At 41.1% G+C, this 25,339-nt stretch overlaps 1 long non-coding RNA gene across 1 annotated transcript in view; it reads right to left on the bottom strand.

Annotated features, from left to right (window-relative positions):
• Positions 1-1,252: 1,252 nt before the first annotated feature.
• Positions 1,253-25,339, bottom strand: part of LOC138118278 (uncharacterized) — a 30,290-nt gene continuing 6,203 nt past the window's right edge. The window contains exons 2-3 of the long non-coding RNA XR_011155075.1: positions 2,830-2,962; positions 1,253-1,416 (exon numbers count right to left, since the gene is read on the bottom strand). This is a non-coding gene — a long non-coding RNA (uncharacterized lncRNA). The remainder of the gene's footprint in view (positions 1,417-2,829; positions 2,963-25,339) is intronic.

The following is a 25,339-nucleotide window of genomic DNA, read 5'->3' on the forward strand; positions in this document are numbered from 1 at the left end:
ATACATTTTGCAATTTCCCCTACTTTTTAAATCACTCTCAGGTATTTTGAATCTTCAGCACTTAAAAGCTCCATTATAACACAGCAGAAACCCAGCTTCCACATCCCACAGGCAGCTTCTGGAAATGGGACCTGAATCCCCTAACTGGACTATCAGGGTGCCAGATCATTCATCTTTATCTCCTGATCAAACTGAGGACTTCAAAAGTTTATCTCTTCTCCTTAGCAGAGGAAAACCTTGGTCATTTCCAATCATGACCAGCTGTCTTAAAAAGGTAACATCTCAAAATGCTCTTAACTCAGAGCCTAAACCAAGAGAATGAGCTAATCTGTTGGTTCAGAGTAAACTCTAAATGAAGAAACTCTCCAAAACAGGCCACAAGGAAATGCCTCAGGTAGTTCAGACAGGATCTCTGAAGATTCAGGTGGGCTTTCAGCTACCTTGTACATAGGCTACTCTCCCATCCACTGCTACCTGTGTTTGTAACTACCAGAGCACCCACACCAATTACGTAAATTATATCTTCTATTTATTTTCTTACCTCTAAACCTAGCTTAAAACACTGCATAAAGGTATCCTCAATTGAAAGAGAACTACTAGAAAACAACAGTTAAAAATCAGGAGATTGTTATTATAACTAAGTGTTCTGTTTTAGGGAAAAGGGTAAATCTGCCATGCGGCTCAATCATTGTCATGGATGTTATTTCCCTCCTAGTCTGTTGAAATACTGTCATCACAAGCTCAGACAGTATGAGGTATTAACAGTTCCCACAAAGACTGTTTTCCAGGCCCTGTTCCCCAGTCCTTCCCCGTCAGAGGATTCAGAGGAGTCTGGGGTGCTGGAGTGGTTAACTCCCTGCTTCCTGCTCTATAAAATGCCCATATGGTGCCAGCAATAAACCTTCTCTTACATGGAAATTGATGTCTATTTCAATGACCATCTCTCAGCTTTCTTTTCTTTTCTTTTCTTTTCTTTTCTTTTCTTTTCTTTTCTTTTCTTTTCTTTTCTTTTCTTTTCTTTTCTTTTCTTTTCTTTTCTTTTTCTTTTCTTTTCTTTTCTTTTCTTTTCTTTTCTTTTCTTTTCTTTTCTTTTCTTTTCTTTTCTTTTCTTTTCTTTTCTTTTCTTTTCTTTTTTCTTTTCTTTTCTTTTCTTTTCTTTTCTTTTCTTTTCTTTTCTTTTCTTTTCTTTCTTTCTTTTTCTTTCTTTCTTTTTCTCTCTTTCTCTCTCTCTTTCTCTCTCTCTTTCTCTCTCTCTTTCTTTCTCTCTTTCTCTCTTTCTCTCTTTCTCTTTCTCCTTTTCTTAATCCATGTTTTCTGAAAATCTTGAAAGAAAGATGCACAATTGTGCTGAACTTATACAGGAGGCCTACCATGAACTAACTGCTCTTATTACTGATTCAGCATGAGAAGCATTCTCTGTGAAAAACAAGAAAGATGAAAAAAGAAATGGGTTTATCGGCTAGGTTTTCAGCTAGCCATTAGTTATAAGGATGCTTAGCTTTAAAAGTCTTGTTTAGACTTTCATATTTGTAAAGCACTGTTAGAGAGTTTTAATTCTGCTGTCTCTTGTGTTCCCCTTTAGGGCTTAAAGAACAAATATTATAGTGAAATCAGAAATACTATTAACAGCTGTTACTTTTTGAACATCTTCCAGAAGATTTTTAGCTTTTGAAGCACACTTCTGGGCTGCACTTTCCAACAGAGCTATAGACTGCACTGCAGAAATTCAAGCCATGTATGCAGTCAAGGATTTGCTTAACAACAAGCCAAAATGCTGGTTTAGACACCTCAGTGATTGAAATGAAGCACTACTGTGCAGTTACAAGAGTAGATCTGTGCCAGTCAGAACACTCCAAAAGATACAGAATTATAGGTACTTGAATAGCAGTAATTGACACTCTGACTTGCCCTTATAACTATTACAAGTGTGCAGCTAAATTTTATTCAGATACTTAATTGTATCTAAATGCGTGGCCCACTCAGCATACTTGTGTGCAATAAACCCCAACGCTAAAGAATCAACATCAGTTTGACACTTAAAAACAAGCAATAAAAATCAGAGCTGCTTAGGATAGCTCTAAAATTTCTATATCCAAAACTATTCCACTATACTGACTAACATCACTGCAGGTGTTCTGCATCTCCAGATCAGGCCTTAAGCACATGAAATTTAGCAGGATCTCTTCTGAAGAGGTTTTGCACCAGGGTTGTACATGACAGTGCTTTTGCACATTTATCCCAGGGCATAAGGAGAGGTGTTACAGCCACCACAGCTAATACCAGCAATTTGAACAACCCTCTTTGGCAAGCTAGAAATAAGATAATTGTTCAACATAGGCCGGCTCCTCTGAAATACTGGCAGCATTGCCTCTAATTATAGACATCTGTCATTGCTAGCCACTCAGTAGTAACCCTGACATCAATATACAACTATAACACCACACTGCCTGCAGGCACAGCAATGGGAGCCAGATCCGAGAGGCGGGCAATCATCTGCCTCATCCAAACTATCTGTCACGGCTTCCTAGCCACAAATAGCTCTTACGTTTTGTATCCTTAGGATAATATGTTGATTTATTTTAGAACCTCTAATATTTACAGTCGAGGCCATCTACTAAAATACAGAAACAAACCTGATGGCTAATGGAGGCAGTTACCGCTCAAAATCACCTCGGAAGGCCATCGCTCACGGCTCCCGCGCCGGCCCCGCAGCTCCTGCAACGGGCACCTGTGTCCCAACTTCCCCTCCCCAAAATCACACCTGCTCATTTCCGGCTGCAGGGCACAGGTAAGGCTGTGCTCTCATCAGCCCTCATTTTACCAACCAACCTGAAGGAATATTTTCATCTTGAACCTGGAGAATATCTGTGCCAAACCAGGCACAGTAAGTTCCAGTATCCCAGCGTTCCCCGTGTCAGAACAGAAGAGAGAAGCTCTGCAGAATTATCCTCAACATGCAATTCTGAAACAGAAATTGTATTAATGCTATAAAGTATGGGTACAGATTAAATACTTCACCACTGCTTAGAGGCAGGCTGATATATGCTGCTAACTAAGAAATACAGTTTCTTGAAATGTACAGGTAAACATGGATAATTCCTTTTTAATTCTATGGTGAAAATCATGCTGAAAACCTCAGTCTCTATTTTTTGTCTTCATTTGAAAATCCATCTCAGAAAGGGGCAAAAAAGATTGTAGGTTTAAACTAATTAGGAATTAACTTCCTTACAATTATCTTAATTTGTTATTAACAAACCCAAGATTTCTTAGTATGATTCAGAACAGCCTGTGCTGAGGAGAAACTATTAATTACTCGATAGACAGTTAGCTTTCAAGTGAGCTGCATTTTAAAAACCTCCTTTAAAATACAATTGCTAAATGCCTTACAGTGCTGTAATGTGAGACAGGTTCAAATCTTATTACTTCACTGAAATTAAAACCTAAGTTTTAATACTGTTCAAGTCGAACAATGATTCCACACTTTATTGCTTTTGAAATCCCTTGATGATCATAGGAAAAAATGCCCTCGAGAAAAAGAGACTCTGTTTTCGATAAACAGAAAATACAGTTTGCACTCTTAGCCTCTTTGTCATCACAAAAAAGGATTTAATGCCAATTCTTTAAAAAAAGACTTTTTTCACAAAATGTGCACCTTGTGTGCCATTTGTAAAATCAGCTCACTTTCTTTTATTTATTACTGCAGCGCGGCAAGGCAATAAAGCAGCTACTGATAGCTAATAAATTACATGCCTTTTAAAACAATTCTCCAGCTACAAAAACTTGTAACTACAAAGGCTTACATTTACATGGTACATCGTGTGAAGTGTCTACATTTATGTTCTACTTAACTACATAAATAAAATCTGACCCTTTATTAAACAGACAAGCATGAACCAGGGCCTCCATGTGAGATTAAACAAAAGGTAACTTTTTAAGGCTTTCCTACAGATTTACATAACTAAACATAAAATTTGCACCAGCAGTTCAGATGAAAGTATTTTTAAAATAAATCGCATTTTTAATTAATGCCCTTCAAGATACCTTCAGGAAAAAAAGATGAGCACCATTTTTCAATTATTGCACATAACACTGATTTACACCTGAATCTAAAAATTAAATAAGGTTTTCAATAATAATTGCAACATATTACTGTAATATAAAACAATAATTCTCCAGCACATACCATGCAAACCACGATTTGTATTTTTAATTAAACAAAGTATCAGAGCTTTGGGAAAGCCTTTCTTTGTTAAAACAGATTTAAAACAAAAAAAACACCTGCAGTTTTATTTCATCACGCATCTCTCCAAGAAATGCTTTACATTAGATGTATCTATTAAGCTCATTGAACTGCTCTTAAATGTTTTTGCTCCATGGCCAGCTCAGCCCACACAGCTGATGGCACAGAGCACCGAGGTGCACTGTCTTTGCCTTTCCATCTGCATTATTTTTAGGCTGATGTGCTCAATTATTTCCATAAATTTGTTCCTTAAAATTTCATTGTCTCATAAATCATTAAACTAAGCATTACATTCATTTTAATTGTGTCTATATCATCATGTGTATAAAATTCAGATGTGTAGTTGTAATATTATTTCCTCCACTCACAATGATTTTTACAGCTTCTGAAGCTTTAGTTTCCTTTGCTCACACAACTTTCCCTCTGTAGTTCCAAAATGGCAGTTTTTAAATTGAGCATGAAAACAAATCTTAACTCCCTACTCATAAAAACGTTTGAGACACTGCTGTTCCCTGTTAAGACAACACTCCTGACATGTTAGCAGGAGATGGCAGGACCAGGAATTCCTCCCACAGCTCAGCACCCCCACAACTATCCATCACTGAACTGAGATGCTGTGGGGCACAGCTCTCACTCTGGCCAAGCACTGCTTGATGCAAAATGAGATGGGAAATAGTTTCCAGACACTTTTCTACTCCTTTAACCCCAGGTTTACTTTGATAATATGTGTTTTCTTGTATTTTGCATCAGTGGCTAAAACACCAAGAAAAAGACATTCCTTATCTAAAGCAGACAAAAGCAAGATTTAACAAACCAGGTGGCCAGGACAACAAACAAAGCAGAGCCTGTGGTTTCCTAATTCAGGTTAGTCTGTCTACTTGTGGGGATGAAATATTGGTGCAATTTTAAGATGGTAGAGAATAACGAGTGAATGAAGCCTGGTGTGTCTGTACCAGGAGGGTCCTTTGAGGAACAGGAGCCCTCAAAGTGCTGCAGAGTGAAAAGAGAATTTAATAGGACAGACCCTTAAAAACAACACTTTGGTTCAAGAGGAGTTACAGATATTTTTAAATATAAAAACACATAGTGATACTCAGACACTGAAAATTCGTCAGCTCCGAATTTCACCCAAGAATTTAAACTAAAACACAGGACACTGAAATCAAGCAAGAGCTTAGGAAAAAGGAATGGACTGGTCTGACCTATGAGCCCACAAAGTATTTGAGAGGTATAATTTGAAGAGAAAGTTGTAAATCTCAAGATTTTGCTGAAATTAAGCAACTAAAAATATAGCCAAAATTTGACAGAGTATACTATAAGTCAAGAAATTCCAAACACAAATATGCTATACAGATAACACAGCAATTGATCCAACTCTGGATCACCAGCAGGGAGCAGAATTATAGTTACATGAGTATTTATCGAAAAGCTTACAAAAGTAATACAAACTAATGAAACCAATCAATCAAAATTGGTCAAGAATCTTGATCAGTGATTATTCTCAGTAACACATGGGAAGATTCAGACTGCAGCCTTTGAGGTTAAAGTCAGAAGCAAAGGGGTGACACCCTGAAGCTGTGCACAGAAAAACACAGCCTGCCTTGGCTCTGTCAGGAGAAACACAGATTGTCACCCAGCTAAGAGAGAGAAACGCAGGGCACAGTAAATAAAGGCTCTCTCACCCCACAGCTGAATGAGGCACAGCAGTGAGCACAGGAAAGGACAAGGTGGCTGATGCTGAGGAGCCAGACAGGAGCTCCAGGTGCCCCAGCCCACGGCAGCCACGGCAGCCCAGTGTCCTGCACACCCCTCGGCTGCTGCAGGACTCGCGTGGCAGCGCGGCCACAGCGTCTGCAGGTGCACCCAGGCCTCAGGTAGTGCCCTCTTTTCACAGCATGACTGATAGTAACAGTCTTTAATAATGCACAGAGCAAGACTTTGGTCGGTTTTGCTGTCCTTTTTAGCAAACACGATAATCTCATCTATGCAAAGATGAGAGATGCCATCAGACACAGCTGCTCCCAACAGCTGAAGAATCTGCAGCACCTCAGAAGCCCAGTGAACTGGAAGGGTGCTGCTGGCTCACCTTTATCTTCTGAGATATTGCAAAACTAAATTTTAAGTTCACATAGTTTAGCACATATATTGAGGTGATTACATTAATATCTAAATAACAATTACTGTTATTCAGCAGAAATTGGTTATTCAAGAAAATGCATAAACTGGAATGGACTTGTGCTGTTAAGAGTTCATTCAAGGATACTCTATTCTATTAATGTTACTTAAATAATCAGATTCTGTGCACATTCTTATAAAACCTAAAATAATATGATTTTATATTGACTTACATAGCGAAGCTTTTATGTATCTTGTGATCAGCCACATTACTGTGTAGATGATACCTATACAAATCATTTAATACTTAAATTGATATAAAACCCTGCTTCTGAAATAAAACTTTTGTTCCCAGAAGACGTCTTTCTCAATAGAGCTACATGCCTCAAGAAACAACTCGTCAGTAGTGAGAATGCTCTGGAGAAATAATATGGAACCTTCCTCATGGCCTTCCTAACTGCAGTTCTTTTGATCCAAATTGATGCCAACTACCAACTCCTCCAACAAAGATGATACAGATGAAACCTGTGTGAAACACAACACTGAAATACTTGGGGTATTTTTCCCCTCCTTGCTTCAAAAGAAGGGCAAGTTTGCCATCCTGTGATGTTTAACAAAAGTGCATTTAAGTGTACTTTAAAAATATATTCCTGTAAGTGAAACAGATCCATATCAGGACATTACTAACATTTTTGATTACTCTATAAGCACACAAAAGCAAATGTCTGAAAGACCTCTGCATAGTCTGATAAAAATAATTCTGTGAGGATGCGTGTATCTAATGAAATATGAAGCATAGCCCAAATGCTGTTTGTTCTGCAAATTTGATTTCAGGATATGGAAAATGGTTATAGACAAGATAACAGTCTCCACTGCCCCAGCCTGCATACTGCCTGGGTGAGACAGCTTATCACTGCTCCTTCCTGTGCAGATGCACAGAGATGCACCAGTTGTTCTGCCTTCTACTAATTCAATTAGGTGTGAAAACCACACCCTGTTTCACCACACACTGGCAAAGTCTGACACAAACCTGAACCAGATGCTCTGGAAAAAATGTTTATTTTCATTTTTGTTTTAAATAAAATACACCTTTTTTCATAAGTGGAAAAAACCCCAAGCCTTCCTAAGTTCAAGCACTCCACAGATGAACCCAAGCCATTCTGCTTTAAATATTAAGGTTGTGACTCTATCATTTTTTGAACACATAAGAAGCTAAGGAAGCCATGTAGCTCTTGGGGCATCTCTGGATACTATAAAAAGGAACATGCAACAATTAACAATGAATTAGCTCTTGACTTTGTTGTGTGAGAGAAACAGAGGTGTGACAGTTTTGGAACACCTGTGAACAAAAGTGCAGTTGGCCACAAGATGTTCCACTAAGTCATCATAAAGTATGTCAGTAATACTCAGAGAAGGTTTCTCCTTTCTCTCACCCAACTTCATATTCAGTGCTTTTGGCAAAATATGTTCAAACAAGAAGACTTTTCATACTATTATTTATTACCTATCTTCACTCATCTGTCATCAACTTGAAGACAGCTACAGATATTTTTCCGGGGTGAAAGTGCTGCTATGATGGGTTGTATTCCTAAAGACTGCTGAAGGAAAGTTATGAAATGTCTTAATTTAGCTACAGAATTTTAGATTAAAATTGAGAGGGGGATATTTTTCTTTTTTGGCCCAAAATAGACAAACACAGACTCTTCTCCCCTCTTTCCCCAAATCTGTTCCCAGAGCCATCACAGCACTAAGAATGAGCCGCGACTTACGCAAGAGTAACATCACAATAAAACAGGCCCGGCTGTAACGATCTCAGTTCCAGGCTGATGATCTCCAGCCCCAGTTTGCATCACACTCTAAACCCTGGAGTCTGAGAGGACACTAAGCTCTGGCACAGGAAGAGGTGGGAATGAGCAGCACTCATGAGACACTCCACAGGTACAGCTGATGTGTGATTTCGACTCCGAGAGGACTGTGCTTTTTTAAGAAGCATCTCTAAGTACTCTCTCTTCCTTCCATCAGCATCACAATGTAATTTAGGATGGCTTTATAGGCATTTTTTACCTGGACATCTGAATGGCTTTTAAATGAGCCAGCAGGATGCTCAGAGACAAGGAGTAGTGTGGGATAGAGCATCCCCAATGGGTCGGGGAGCTGATCTCCTCCCTGCTCAGCACTCAGGACACACAGCCTGGCTCAGTGATATGCTTATCTTTCCTTTTAACACTTAGTTTAAGGGAGTTGTTTTAACTGTCGTAAGTTTTAAACTTAAGTCATTCATGTTAACTCAAATTGAATTATAATTTAATTTTTTGCTCTGAGAATTATTTTAATCACTAATTCATGTGTTATGATTAACTTTTATGTTAAAGATTGGGAGCCAGAAAAAAGGTAAATATGGATTTTTTTAGTAATTGAAGATTACATACAAATAAGTAAAATGCGGTTTGCTTCCCCCCCCCACCCTAAATGCAGACTGATGAGTAGACAGGTTTTACTGTAGGATTAACCTGTATTTTCAGCTTTCTAGCACCAGCAGAATGGTACAAACCCACCAGAGCAGCATTGCTGTATCATTTCAGAAATCTGCATTACTAAGAACAAAATTAAATAGAAAGAGAGGGCGGCCAGTTTTTAAATAGCTGTACCTTCAGGACTCCCTGCACATTCCTGCTTTAGCAGGGCTAAGGATTCAGCATCAGTCAGTCTCTGAGGCCAGTGCCCAGGCCAGCCTGCAGGTACAAACCTGATATGGTGCAGGGGAAAGACAGACCTGCTGATAGGACACAGAACCTGTCACACTCCTCTCACTGCTCAGTCCTTGCACCTACAGGCCAATGGCCCAAATTCAGTGTGCAGCAGGAGGGTGGGTTTGTGACTCCAACATTCCAAAAAATCACATTTAACAGAACTGCCTGTGGACACCTGGCAGCTACACTAAATTGCTAATGGCTTACTTAAGATCTACTTTTGTCAAGGTGATCCTCCCTGAAAAATTTTTTCTTTTGTTTCAAAAGAAAAGGGTTTTAAAAAATATTTTAATCTTTATGCAATGTAGCTTTTAATATATGCACTGTGTTACCTTTGCTGATCTAAGTATGATCAACTGGGGTAGATGGGTCCTGAGAAGCCCATTTACTGCATGTGCAAGAGCCAGCTACAGGAGCTGGTTAGTTTTACCATTCTTCTCCTTGCAAAATGCAACTCCCTCAGCATTAAAGGCTTCTTGGGAAGTCCCTTGGTTCCCCAAAGCTGTGGCAGCAGCTGGGCTCGTGCTGTCCCAGGCGGGCAGTGCTGCCCTGTGTGCATGCCCAGCTCTCCGAGGGCTCTCTGCACACCCTGCACACCCTGTACCCTGCACACCCCATACCCTGCACACCCTGAACCCCCTGTACCCTGCACACCCCGTACCCTGCACACCCTGCACACCCTGTACCCTGCACACCCTGAACCCTGCACACCCTGAACCCCCTGTACTCTGCACACCCCGTACCCTGCACACCCTGAACCCCCTGTATTCTGCACACCCTGCACACCCTGAACCCCCTGTGTTCTGCACACCCTGCACACCCTGTACCCTGCACACCCTGAACCCTGCACACCCTGAACCCTGCACACCCTGAACACCCTGTACTCTGCACGCCCCGTACCCTGCACACCCTGCACACCCTGAACCCTGCACACCCTGAACCCCCTGTACTCTGCACACCCCGTACCCTGCACACCCTGAACCCCCTGTATTCTGCACACCCTGCACACCCTGAACCCTGCACACCCTGAACCCCCTGTACCCTGCACACCCTGTACCCTGCACACCCTGCACACTCTGCACACCCTGAACCCTGCACACCCTGAACCCCCTGTACCCTGCACACCCTGCACACTCTGCACACCCTATGCCCTGCACATCCCACACACCCTGCACACCCGGTACATCTTGCACACCCTGAACCCTGCATATCCTGTACCCTGCACACCCTGTATCCTGCACCCCCTGTACCCTGCACACCCTGCATACCTTGTACCCTGTACCCTGCACACCCTGCACACCCTGTACCCTGCACACCTCGCACACCCTGCTCACCCTGTACCCTGCACACCCTGGACCCTGCATACCCTGCACACCCTGTACTCTGCACACTCCGTACCCTGCACATCCTACACACCCTGCACAGCCTGCACACCCTGTACTCTGCACACCCTATACCCTGCACAGCCTGCACACCCCGCACACCCTGCACACCCTGCGCACCCTGCACACCCTAAACCCTGCACACCCCATACCCTGCACACCCTGCACCCTGCCAGTCACACTTCCAGCGCTCGGAATGCCACTAGAGGGCTCACATATCGGTATGAAATTACACGCATTGCTAGGCAGGACTGAAGTTTACAGAATCTGCATTATTCCATTACTAAAATTCTCTTACACACAGAAAACGTTGCCACATATGTTATTGTTATGGTTTACGGTGTATGGTATATGTTATGGTTTAACTGAAATACAGACTGAAAATGGTCAACAATCAACTACAGCTGGAGAGCTAAATCAGCACAGGATTTTCCCTGAAAAGCAAACAGCTGCAGCCCTTGCTCTGTGTACACCAGGATTCACAGTAAATGCAGGTCAGTCAGTGTCATGCTATGCCATGGCATACCACAATGGTGTTTTTTTAACTGCAGATTTTATTGGGATGGTTATATTCAGTAATTGCAGAAGTGACAGAGCTGCAGTCTCTGAATGGCTTCATTAAGTAAGAGGAAGGGAGAACTGATTTCCTCTTGCTCCATGCTGATCCCTCCTGTGCTGTGCCACCAGTGGATGGGAGGAGGTGGCAGCAAGTCCTGCCCAGGCCTGGAGGGGCCAGCACCCAGAACAACTGCAGCACCAGGGTAGCTGCTGGGACTAACATCAGCCTTCTCCCACAGAGAGAACAGGAGAGGAGATCTGGCTGAACAACAATCAACAGCAGGGAAAAGAAATATATTATGTATGCACTAGGTACATACAGCGTATTTTTATTCCTGTGCACATTAAGCTGTGCTCCAAGACAGCAAACCCAATGGGAGTGAAATATATCCATCAATTATTAAAGGAATTAAGTAGAAAATATTTTGATGGCAAGTGATAGACTCTAAACATGTTTAATTTTAGAGATAAGAACCAATACTATATATTTTAGGTAAAAATATTAGTTGACAGTGCATCCCATTTGACTTAAAAATCAACTAAATAAAAATTAACACATCAGCATGAGAACAAAATTAACAGTCTATGGCAGATGAATCCTCTATTGCACCTGTCCTCCACTGTGCAAAAGAACATCAGCCTGCCACTGATTATTTCTTTCTGACATGATTTATCACCTACTATTCTTTAAACTTGATAAAGCAAATTAATCTTTGATTGCAGGAGCCACTGGAGGTTGTCATTAGTCATGTAGTTTGGTGAGGCTGCATGTGTTTCATTTACCAGTCACAAAGAAATGAAAGCCCAGCAGCCATCACTGCCTGCTTCAACTGCCTTCCTGACCCACCCAAGAGAAAAGACAACTGAATTCCAGACATGGGATATTAAGCAGCTACTCTAGGACTGACCCACATAAACAGAACAGAGTATTTGCTTTTCCAGAAAGAATGCTGATGCCCTGAAACTGATGTTCTTAGGAAGCAAATAAATTCTAATGAACAACAATTTGACCTGATTAACATATATTTCAAGCTAGAAGTTTACTGAGTTGTCTCAATAATGTGATTTTCTGTATTAAAAAATGAAAATTGAACCTTAAATAATTGTGTACTCATCTAGAAGATGTATCAGAAAAATCTCAGCCAACCTAACAATGTGCACAAACTGAAAAAACCCTTAAATTTGTGGGCAGTGGCTGGGCCATGCCAAGCTCCCCTGCCCAGTATGTTTCACCTGTCTTCACTACACCATGCCCGATCTCACCACAGCTTTCCATGTCCACCTTCCCCTGTTCCCCTGGGCCCACTGCTCCCCTGTTGCTCAAACCAACTCTCTCCCCCTCTTCAACTGGTGAGGGTGGGAGCACCTGAGAATAGGGACAGATGACGAATCTGAGTGATTTTATTGATCAGTGTTCACAGCATCACAGAGTCCCTCTGGACAAAGCCCAGGCTCTGGGATTCAGCTCCTCAGCAGCAGAGGTGGCCGGGCCTGCAGGGGACTGGCCATGGCCATGGGCAGTGCCCCGAGCACCCCAAGGCACCCAGCCAGGCCGGGGCTTTGGGGGTGGTTCCGAGCTCAAGGAACCGGAATGAAACTCTGCCCAGCACTGTGCAGGGAGATACTCCCCCAGAGAGGGCCAGGAGCTGTTCAGTGAAAAACATTGAGGAAAAAACAGTGGCCCAGCTCCGAGGAACTGTTCCAAAGCAAGGTGTGTGTTTGGGAACCTCGCTATAACCCAGCCCTCGGTGAGTGGTGCTGCAGCCAAGGGCGACCGGAGCAGCCGCGGGTACCCAGAGACACTCGGCACAGCATCGCCTCTGACACCACAGGGACACACAGACACAGCAGAGACAACATTCCCATGCTGGGCAGGAATACCAGCCAGTAGGCACACCTGAAAAATTGTCCAGCTCATTTATTTATACACATTTAACAGAAACCTCAAACTAGCTTAGGGTCCATCCCTCAACAGCTACTCCAGCTGCCAGTGCTACATTTTAAAGCAGTTTATTTAACTGGGGACACACAAAAGCTGCTACTTTTGAAGCCAATCAGAATTTTGGTGTATAAACCCCACACAGTTATGGGGCTACAATGTCTGATTTTCTCAAGGCATATATTTAGAAACAGTAAATTATATATCTAGAAATAGTAAGTATGTTTAGAAATAGCACATCACAGTGTGATGTGCTAGGAAGCTCATAGAGCCAGGAAAACAAAGGAACATCATCAAATAACAGGGTGCTCCTAGTGTTGCCTTTATTATTTGTATCAAAATTAATTATTGCTATTTTGTGTTGAAGGAATAGCTCAAGCTATTTTTTCAATGTCTATCTACAGCTTGAAAGTTAGATAAAGATTTACAAATTGCTGTGAGGCACTTAATTTGATGTATTAGTGGAGATTTTTTGGTTTTAAACTGAGTAATTTGGAAGTCTTTACGTGAAAATTACATTTCAGCACCAGAGATGCAATTTGTATTCTAGAATTAATAGTAACATATACAGACAATAACTGCAGGAAAAAAAATCCTCAGAAATATCACCACAGGAATCTCTGTAGATATTTGAGAAAGCAGAATAAAGAGAGTCACTGAACTGTGAATTATGAATACTAGTTTTCCATACACAAATGCATTTTTAAAAAGCGAGAATCTCTACATTCAGTAGATTTTCCACTTTTTTTTTTCTTAGTTGCACAGATAATTTTATGTTTATTTAACAGAAATACAAGTACAATAACTTCCTATTCATATATAAATACACACTTATTGTTTGGCTCCATTGAGAAGCTATAAATTTCATCTATTGAACATTAGCTAAAAAAATTACATGTGTTTATCATCTGGATTATTCTCAGATTAATAGAGATAAATGACAAAACATAATCAGCACCAACTCTGCAACTTAATCATTGCATCTGAGCTATAGGAAACACTTAATTACTCTCATTTACTAGGTGCAATCTAATGAGGAGACATTAGCCAAATGAAAAGAATGCAGTACAAACAAACAAAATAGTTATACCATCATTAAAAAGAAACTCTGACAGTGCAGGTGACAGCATATGCAGGATAAATTACCATAATGTCCTAAATGCTGAGCTGTCAGCATGCTAATGCCGCGCTCGGATACCCTGGGAATCTCGGCACTCGAGCTGTCAGAACCAGGGATCATCAATCACCTCCCTGCACTGCTCTGCTCATTATCCCAGCTTTCCTGGGCTCGGCTCTCAGCTCAGTGCGTGCAGGCAGCAAGGAAACCGCGGCCCGTGTCTAACACTAACAGAGCGCTGCTCTCAGCATCCCCCGGAGCAGGGGGAGAGCACTCGCACAGGCAGGCTGCTCAGCAAGGCAGCCAGCACCCACCCTGCCCCCGACCTGCTCCCACAGGAACAGGCTGAGATGGGTTATGGCAGATCCCTGCCTTCTGCCTGCAACAAACTAAACCCAGCACATTGTCTCCTGCTTACACAGCCACCTACTGCTTTTACACTCATTTTATTTGAACATATTTGAGTCTTGGAATCTTTAAAGGAACACACAGACTCAAACAAGCCATGCTAGAATAGCCCAGGGAGGCAGGCAGGCAGGCGTGCCAGGCTTGCCTGTGTCCATCCCCATGTGTGCCAACCACCTGAGGAGAGCAAAAGCACCCTCGGCTTTACAAAACACTGCTGCTCCTGTACATCACTGGGAATGTGTGTGTGTTTAGTACTGGATAATATACACATCCACTGAAGCCATCATCCAGACCAGGGGACAGCTAAAGAATATTGTAAAGCAGTCCCAAAATTCACTAGAAAAAAAAGTAAATACACAGTGCATTGGGCCATTTATAGCTGAGTATCTCTGAGTTAAAATATGCTTCAGGACCTTCCCTTCTCATTTACTCAGAATGATAGGCAGATGTAATGCAGTCACAGCTCCAACTGCAGATCAGGAGAGATGCTTTCCCAGCTGGGAGGGCCCTGCTGGGTATGGGGGCACACCTTGGACCTCAAACCCTGGCGTGGGGGATGCCAACAGGGGGCAATCAGAACTTCTGCCATCCTGCACATTGTACCCCTTAGCTTTGAGAGCAGAATCAGAGCAGGATGAAAATATTTTTAAGTCCTCCTGTACAGCTTTGAAGATATGCCTATAACAAAACTCTATATAAGGCAGAGCCTGTGAAGAGAGGAGCTGCATCTTCTCATTGATGGAGTTTTTTCTGATTTCCAGAACTGATTGGACTCCCCAACACCCCGAGGTTATACTAAGTTCTGTTTAGGTGATGCTGGGTGTATGTCCCTTTCAGTGCACAGTGAAGCTGGTGGCCCAGCCAGAAGGGGACAACTCACAGAACTCTCTCATGTGATTTTTCTACATTATCTTCTACAACAGAACACAGTTTTTTTAACCAAACCAGTAAACCTACTTCAAGCATCTCAAAAATGATGACTGAGGATTAATAAGTCTGTTGTGAAGGAGCAAATAAAGGAAACACCCACACAAAGATCCCTGTTCACAGTTCTGTGCTGGGTGGCACCATTCTGCAGGGACAGTGCAACTCCCAGTGCAGGACCATCCAGGAGCAGTGCACAGAGCCCTTGGCCTCATGGAATTACAGGTGGAGAGTTAATACTGACTGGAGTAGTTGCTTGAGAGTTTAAGGCTGGGTTTTTTCCCTTTCCCTTTAATCAGGTAATACCACTTTTGATCAGTAGGTCAATTCAGATTTCTTTACACAGCACAAAACCACAGCATCAGTCAAAAATTTCTGGACCTGAGGATTTTTAGGTTTTTTGTTTGTTTGTTTGTTTTTTGTTTTGTTTTGTTTTTTTTTTTTTTTTTTTTTTTTTTTGGTGTTTTTTTGTTTTGTTTTGTTTTGTTTTCTGTAATACCAGTAGTGGCACAGTGATGAAACTCAATACCACTGGTTTTCATCTGACCTTTCAGATTTGCTCTGCTGAGCATAGTAAACATTCATTAAACTTTGAGAACTGCAAAGTTTTAGATACTTGGGGGTGGGTCCAGTTGAGGGTTCTTCCATACACACATTCATCTTCTCTCACCTTTATTTTGAGAATCGAGGTCTTAAGTGATAGAAATGCTAGAGAAAATGCAATGAGGTTGAAAGATGAAACTACTTCATCTATAACAGAGCAACCATAAATCACCCTCAGATTGAGAGAAGAAATGAACTTTAAGAGTGTGAAATGATAAACCTGAGAATTAAGGAACTTTTTAGATTCCAAATGCAAGAGAAGAAATCCTATTATTAAGGAATCTGATTTTCAGGTTCTGCTGTTTTCCATGGCATTAATAATGCTCATTGCTTCCAAGGATTAGGCCAATGTGCTTTTCCATTAATGTATCTTAAATATTGTTGCAGAAGCACGATCCAGAAAATACTGCTCAGATACGGAAGCCTATGGAAGTGTATTTTTTACACTTTCCCTTTCCTAATTAAGATGTGAGGGGCAAAAAGCCCAAACCCACATTAAGGAATCCTGTTATCCAAGATTCTGAGCTTGTCTCTGAACAAGGTAAAAAAGAAACTGGAAGGGTTTTGTTTGTGTAATCCAGTTATCACCTACATACAAATGCGTTTGAGGGGGATAATTAACACTGCACCTTATACTTTGATTCAAGCAGCTCTTCAGAATCTTAACAAATATACTACAAAGTCATTTGTTCAGCAGAAGGACAGAAGAAGACAGAAAGGAATGACAGAGAAAGAAATTCTACAGGTCATACAATATTTTTGAGTTGGTTTAAAAGATTCAGAATTTAATTTGGGTGCCTTTTGTTGCCCTTGTAATTTGTGATGGCAACCCTCTGTCAGTGCTTGCATACAGCCCTCGAGAATTCCTGCCAGACACATAAAACCCAAACTAACAAATACTGATTCCCTCAGAGCTCAGCACATTCCTTTGCTTGCACACAAAATCCTGTCACACCTTGTGCAAACCGTGCTGCCCTTCTGAACAACACAGAGGCCAAAGCTACCATCGGGAAAAACCACTCAGAGTGGGCAGGGAGCTTCTGCCAATCGCTGAGGTTGGAAATAGACAACATGAAACCCTGTTGAAAACACAAATAATTTCCTGGTTTGGTTTTTTTTTTTTTTTTGAGGCAAATTTTTATGTTACTTGAATTTTATACTTCAGGTGTTTTTCCTATGTTCTACATAGGAATCAGCAATTCCTTTAAAGAGAATTAATTACAATTTGTTTTCCCAAATTTAACAAGTGAGGATACAGACAGAAATGTAACATTTTGAATTCATGTGCCATGGATGGACTACGCTTACATGAGGTTCATGTTTGGTAATTTTTAAATAGGACTCTGTTTAAATTGTGGGGTGGTAAAAAACCTCCAACTTCATCAGGCTCCTTCCTTGTGAGGACAAATGGTCTCCTAAAGGCCCTTGCCTTGGTTGCTGATGGACAGCCTTAATTAAAAATATGGCCGAAGTATCTCGCAACCAGTTAACAAATCCATACTTACAGAAAATGAAGTAAGGAAAAAGATCAAGGGAAGTTTAAGAAAAGATTGCTCATGCATGGACTGTGGGTACTGTCAGTAGGTAAAGACAGTAATATGTGAAAGACCGAAAGTATGTTACAAGTCTTCTCAAGAAAATAACACTTATTGCCTTTCAAAGATGACATATTCTAGTAATTCTGTGTTTATTTGTTTAAGTAGGCTTGAGCATCAGATTTTCAATACTAACGAGAAAAGAATGAATAAGAACTATTGAAGTGCATACTAAAGATCTTCTATATATTACGGACATGTAATAGGATTTTTTTCCTCTATCATAAGATATTGCAGGGGTGGACAGATAAATTACTGTCTGTATTTATAGAATAATAATGAAAAACTAATCTTAAAGGGAAATCCTTCCAGATTTGTAAAACACTAGTGACAGTAGCAATCAAACTAAGAAAAAGCAGCCAGTCCTTGACTGATAATCTCATTCATTTTTATGACAAATGAAGTACATTACAGGAAAAACAAATGTAAAAAGTTTGTTTAAAAATACTCTACATATTCATACAGTACTGTATAACAATAAAAAAATTAAATCTAACTAGATAATCATTTGCATTGCATATAATGCAGTGAGTAGCTATAAAGCATTATCATTGACTAGTATTAAAAAGATATAAATTCAGTTTATTTGAGAGCAGCAAATAGACTCAAGAGATCATAATCTCAAATACTGTTTTTAATTCATGTTTATGCTTAAAAGTTACAACAAATATATGGGCTCTGAAGTCCCTAAATTATGTAAAACTAGTTTTCCACAGATGTAATGGTTAAGCATTTGCATCATAGATCAAGATGATTACATTAAAAACTCAAAACACTGATAAAATTCCCTCATTTTAAAGGGTATTAATTTCTTTTTATAAAACATTTCTTAATTCAGTTTTATAATAAAATTACTTGTGAGCCTTGCTAGTGACAGACATGGTACTGGCCCATGACCTGTGAGTAATGCACCAAAATAAGGTGATATTAAATCTATGGACTAGCTATTATTTATGATTTAATGAATTGTAACATCTTTTGCTGCTTTCTGAGGAAATGAGCAAATCATAATGTCTTTTTCTTCCTAAGAAGCTCTCCTTGGCAGCTATCAATGGAGTGTGACTGTAATTGATACCCTAAGCTGATTTTACATTCTGTTACAAATCCGGGTTCACAAGGTTAATTATGGCCCAGCCACAGCTCATGGGAAACACGAGGCTGCTGTGCCTGCCTGGCTAATGAAGATGTACAGCGTGATCCCAGCAGCTCCCTGACACAGGAGAAGCACCTCCAGCACCCACAAGTGGCACTGACACCACCCTTGGCACCCACCCTGTCCCTCTGAGCAGCAGTGCCAGAGTCACAGCGCCGGTCCTGCTTGCTCAGAGAACAGATTGCTCTGCGTGTTCTTTCTGGTGCCTTTTGCTTCACATTTTTTATTCTATTAAATCCAGGGATCAGTAATTGTGTGTCAATCCAAAACAAGTTACTGATAAATATCCAACAAAATTACCATTGAGGAAGGATCAACACTTGGTTCCATTTTCAGCCCTCTCTGCTAACACTGAATCGAAATGTGCAGCAAAGGAGGCTCGTTAATGATACACAAGCACAAGAGATGTGAATTTTAAAGACATCTGAAAATTACTGTAACAAGCCGCTAATAAGGCAAGGGAAGATAAAACAAGCATTACATCATAAATGAACAGTTCAATGATTTCATACAGAAGATCAGCAAAAGTAAGACCTTCTTCCACACCTCACACACAGCACACAGTTGTAGTGCAGAAGAAGGGGGGTTACAATTTAACAAAAATCTAAAATGACAGAGCAGGGGAACCACTGGACCAAGTTTCCCACTCAGCACTACAGCAACTGCAGAATCTCACTCTCACACCCACTTTCACTACCCCAGAAAAGAGCAAGCAGGGAAGTGCTGCAGAGGCACTGAGAGCTTTGTTCGGTGCTGTCTCCGTGCCAGCTGCACTGAGGCAGCACAGCAATGTCACAGAGAGCCTCAGCCACCCAGGGCGGGCACTGCACAGCAGCCAGAGCCTGCTCAAACTCAGCTTCACTTACATTACAGAGCACAGTAGAGCAGTAAAATCCTCTTTTGAGTACTGACTGCAGTGCACTCCTTAGGCAAGCTGCAATCACTGAGGGATCAGGAAGTGAAACCAGGCAGTGAAAGGAGCAGCAGCAGCCTGAGCTGCTCTCCCCAGCTACCTCAGCAAGGCTGCGCCATCGGCAGGAGCACCACTCCCTTCTGCACAAGTCCTACCTTCCTTTGCTCTCCAGATGGACAATATGTCATTTAGCGGTTATTTTCAGATAGAAAAATGCGGCAGAAATCTTATTAGTTGTACTCCATATTCATAGATTCACAAATATTAATACAAGATTTTAAAAGGGGAAATGCAAAACTAACTTCTACATGATTCAGTCATGTTAAAGAACAGTTAAAGTCTCTAAAGAGACCTAAAATATCTAGAAGGAATCTCGTGGATGCCGAATACAGTTTCTTACCAATACAGGCAACCATGTCCCTTAATCCTTTTATAAACCACTGAAATTTCATTTCAAAATCTGGTGATAATTTTCTCTCCATAATTCCCCCTCTGGGAGGCTTTTCTGGAGGAGCCTGGATGTTTTGAATTTCTAACCAAAGGTTTTTGATAGCCATATCCATTTGTTCCTGTGCCAGCAGCATCCTTAATTTAAAAAGCTCTTTTACCTCCCCAGCATTTTTAGCCCTGTCCCCTCCCTCCCCCACACACTTATGGCAATCGATCCTGTCCCATCCCAGCCCTCATTCCCAGGGCTCCCCAGGCAGCCAGGAAAGGCTCCATTAGATGTCTACAGCCCTGCTGCACATCCCTTCTGCTTTGAAGGACTCTCTCTAGGAGCTGTAAGCAAGGTAAAGCAGAGGGGGTGAACGTTCACACAGTTGTTACTTCACATTTGCAATGGGACAGGCCAAAGGAGGTGACATTTTTTCAGGTAACATAAACTCCATAAAGGGGTTTAAAAAAGGAAAGCAACAAATAAATTGAAAAAAATAAAGTTTACATCTTGCCGTTGTGGCATTCACTGGTTAATCGATGCATAGAAAGCTTATTCATCTTTAGTAAAACTACATGAAATCATCAAAAAAAGACTATTAAAGAAAATCCATACTCAGCATTAGCATGTGGCAAATATTAAAATGCTCGAAAGTGTATGATGCTTAAAGGTTGAAAAATGAAGAAAAGTGCTTGCTGTCCAGGGAAAACCTGCAAAGAAGTCCAGAGTTCTGGCCCTTAAAGAAATGTCTCTGACCCAGTGTCAAGTATCTGTATCTGTCCTCCTAAAACAATGGAAGAAAAGTGAAGGCAAAACTTCGGCCTGCCATCACAGAGAAGAAATCTCTGAATATATAAAAATCTACTACAAAGTAAGCAAAACTATCTACTTAACAGTGGCAAATCTAGGACCAGATTGACCAAGCTACTTAATATGAACTAAAGAGTGGACATTATGTGCTTATTTCCCTTTTCCATGCTTCATTGCTGAGTCTTACAACGTATTAAAAAGGACTATTTGTACTTAAGGACATTAAAATAATCCAAAAATAAGGTTCGTGTCCTGAAATGTCCCTGCCATTTCTGCTAGTTTAGTCTTATGTTAAGTGAAAGCAAGATTTCCTATTGCCATCATAATCCCCACGGTGGATGAAAGGTAGGAAAATGTCTACAGAGCTGTCCTATTTGGAAGATTTTCCTTCCCTTCCAGGTGCTGTTCTCAAAGCTGGGCACTCTGCAATGAGTTAGCTGCATAAGGAGCAACGCAAACGCTGCCTGTATGTACACACCCCCTCTCCGTGCAGGTAAAGAACCCCGGAGATTCCAGGAGGGAGATTCCTCGGGGCTCCTGCCCCGTTCTCTGCGCCGGCTCCACCCCGCGTCCATCCCGGGGCTCCATCCCGGGGCTCCATCCCGGGGCTCCATCCCAGCCCATCCCGGGGCTCCATCCCGGGGCTCCATCCCGCAGTCCCGGGGGAGCACCAAGCCCAGCGCAGTGCAGGGCCTGGCTGCTGCACCAGGAGCACGAGGAGGAACGGTTTAAAATGTTTTTTGCCACTCTGTACTCAATACGGGTAATCAATTGAGATAAACTATGGAAAAAATTCCATCAGCTGCTATGTAATAACTCCAGTTTAATAATCATTGAACACAGCTGTAGCCAAAGTACTGCAGCCTTAAATCAAAGATCACTTCATATCACGAGGTCTTAAGGGACAATTTTGTCTAAGAGTATATGTGGCATGCTTAGATATTAGCATAAAACTACAGTCACTACAGTTATTTTCAATACAAAAGGTTCTCTACAAATCAAAATTAAATCCCCTTCACTTTATTCAGAGTAAATGGCTGCATAAGGATGCAAACAAATTAACTGAAAGCTTGAAAGTCAAGTTCTCAATTACTATTTAACAGCAACTTTACTATATTTGAATATAATTTACTGTATACTTAGCTGTTTTAAAATGGAATCCAATACTGTATAATAAAACCCCAAATAGCACAACACATGATTTATGATGATGCAAATGTACAAATACTTGGGTCTGAATAGTGCTGTTTCTGGATATATTGCTAACTACTGTACTAGCCTAACATCTAATAAATCATTCATGAAAAGCCAAAGTACACAATTTGCTCTGCTACTGCTCAAAATCTGCCTGACTCTGAAGGCATGCTGACACGAAGACTTCAGAGCAGCTCTTATTCCCAGTTACTAAAAGTTGAGAACTCTCACTTAAGTGAAGGTCTTTCAATAGACACAGGGAAAGAGGTAAAAGTGAAAAAGTTCTAAATAGCAGCCCTTACAATTACGGAATCGTAAAAAACCAGGAGTTTGTCAGTTTAAACATTATCAAAACCACACAATTATTTTGCTGACCATCCATTAGTTAGCAATGTTGTGAAGTAGCACCACACCTCCATGTGTAAAAATATAAGCCATCTGCAGTATCAGAGAAATACAGATCTATAACATCATCTGTGTAACAATGATGAAGTGCTCTATGCAGAGTGTTCTATTTGCAGCAGTGATTCATGGTGCTGGGCAAAAAAACGCTGACACTCGGAGAAGATATTTTCCCGTAAAAGGTTGAAGTCCTTAAGCAGCAAAAAACACCAACGTCCATCATCTTTAAACTCTGTTGATTTCTGGTGAAGATTTAAAAGGCTGTTTACTTATTTCCCATCATTTCTGTCGGAGCTGTAACAATTCTCTTCCCACTGAATAAACCTCTCATGATCCTCCTGGTGATTAAGGTCAGACAAAATGTCAAACTCCTAATGCTAAGTGCTTTCACATTAAAAATTAATACCAAATCACCAAGTAAAATCCAAACAAGAAGTCAGACATGTAAACAGAACACAACAAGGGCAATACTGACCATTACAAAAAAGAGCTGTAATGCATACATGAAAAAACACTTGGCAACAGGTAAGAGCGCATTCTTTCACTTTTGCATCTCTAACCCCCTTCCTTACCTTAAGAGTTATTGTACTAGGTTTGAGACAATCCTTTTAAAAATCCTTTTTCCATTAAAGCTCACAGTCGTCTCCTCTATTTACCCCCAAATGCCATTTACTATATAACTGAAATATTACAAGGATTGTTTTTATTTCATTCTGAACTTCATCCAGGAAGCAAGGATTATTTTTACAGCTGCTGCTGAATACAAAGCCAGGATACAGGTAACAAAAAGACATCCTAAGGACCCCCTAAATCAAACACAAACTTATTGCTAATTATCTATGCAGTATTTTAAACCACTGAATATATAAATACATCAACAGAGGAATGCAGAACACAGCGCTGAAAGAGGCTGCCCAGGGCTTTTTTTTCTAACTGCTGCTTCAGGCAACCAGACCATATTACTTCATACATAAACTTATCAAGTACAATCCTAAAACTAACTACTTCCTTCAGTCTTTTAAACATATCCCTCATACCCTGAGGGAAAGCATGAAACCATCCAGTGTAGAACCAAACTGTAGGGTTTGGAAGCCTGCAAGTAACTACAGAATAAACCACGAAGGTAGATCTTAAATAAATTACCAAGACAGCCAAGTGTAAACACTGGTTTGGTGTAACTAAAGGAATTTATTCCAGCAGGTTACCTTTAAAGTTTTGGTCCACTTTGCCAATTGACATAGAAAAGATTGCTCTAGTTTAGAAAGCATGAACATAAATGAGAGATTCACAGGTGTTAGGGTGAGGAAAGAATCTCTCTATCCTGCCTCTGTTCTGAATGACAAAACTGAAGCCCTTTGTGCTTTTCTAATGTTGTACCTAAGGAATTTTCAGTCTTGTCACCTCAAGCGTGCTGGATTTGGCGGGGATAGAGTTAATTTCATTCACAGTAGCCAGTATGGGCTGTTTTGGATTAGCCCTGGAAGCAGTGTTGATAACCCAGGGAAGTTTTCCTTATCTCTGAGCAGTGCTTACACAGAGTCAGGGCCTTTTCTGCTCCTCATCCCACCTCACCAGTGAGCTGGGAGGGGACACAGCCAGGACAGCAGACTCCAGCTGAACAAAGGGCTGTTCCAGACCACAGGATGCCACGCTCAGTAGTAAACGGGGGGGGGAGGTTGGGAGGAGGCCACTGCTTGGGGACTGGCACACACTATACCCATGGAGTAACTGGGGTGAGCAGTTGTTCCCATTCAATCATTTGTATTTCTTGGGGTTTATTTCTCTGTGTTATTTTACTTTTCATTACAAATTGTTATTATGTTACAATTATTATTATGTTTTCAATTATTAAACTGTTCTTATCTCAACCCACAAGTTTTCTCACTGTTCCCCTTCCATTTCTCTCCCCAGTCCCAGGAGCAAGGGAGCTGCTGTGTGGGGCTGGAATTAAACCACCACAGAGAGCTGCTCCACCAGGCACTTGCCTAGCATTCCCAGTTTGTAGTGCAAACAGCTCCACTTATTCACGCACACTTTTACTGTGCAACTAGGAGTGTTTTCTGTGCACCTGCCTAGAAATCGATGAAGACAGTAAGAGTCTTGCAGGTGGATTTGCACAAGCAATATGGATGTGCTTGACTTTTAGCCGAGTTAGCTCCCACCTCAGCAAGAACAACCAGTTCAAGGCCAGCTTCTGTCAGAGCTGTGCTTCGTGAAAGGTCAAAGTCACTGCGCTGACAGGTGCCAGGAGGTATGGCAGGAACCAGGACAGTGATTCTGTGATAGGCTTTAATATCAAGCTAGGAATATTAACAATATGCAATCAGTTTCTACCACAGATCATAAAAAAACCACAAAATGCAGTAAAATCAAAGTTGTTACTCTTCTAATTAATAACTCTCTGGTTGGCTTTCAAAACAACATTACTACAAGGGAATTAGGAGCTGTTTGTTATATGCAAACTTTTTTTTTTTTGAGTTTTACCTTGCTCCCACAAGACTTTGATGGGAGTCTTGAGAAGGGTCCATGAAGGAGAAGTTGTTTGGTTTGTCGAGCAGACAGGAGATCATGGACAAACTGTTAGCCAGGCCCACAGCCCAGCAGTGCTGTAACAGAGAGAACAGAGAATGCAGAGAACCCTTCTGCATTCGTTCCATGAAGTATTGAATGAGAAATTTACTGTTCCATAAAATACTCCTTGGGAAGCACAATGAGCAACACAACTCTTCCTAAGTGTGTGTTGAAACTCTGTAGCTGAAACTATCAGAATAAAAATATTAAATAACCATCATTACTTTTG

The sequence above is a fragment of the Aphelocoma coerulescens genome, chromosome 13 (genome assembly GCF_041296385.1).
Source record: "Aphelocoma coerulescens isolate FSJ_1873_10779 chromosome 13, UR_Acoe_1.0, whole genome shotgun sequence".
Lineage (NCBI taxonomy): Eukaryota > Metazoa > Chordata > Aves > Passeriformes > Corvidae > Aphelocoma > Aphelocoma coerulescens.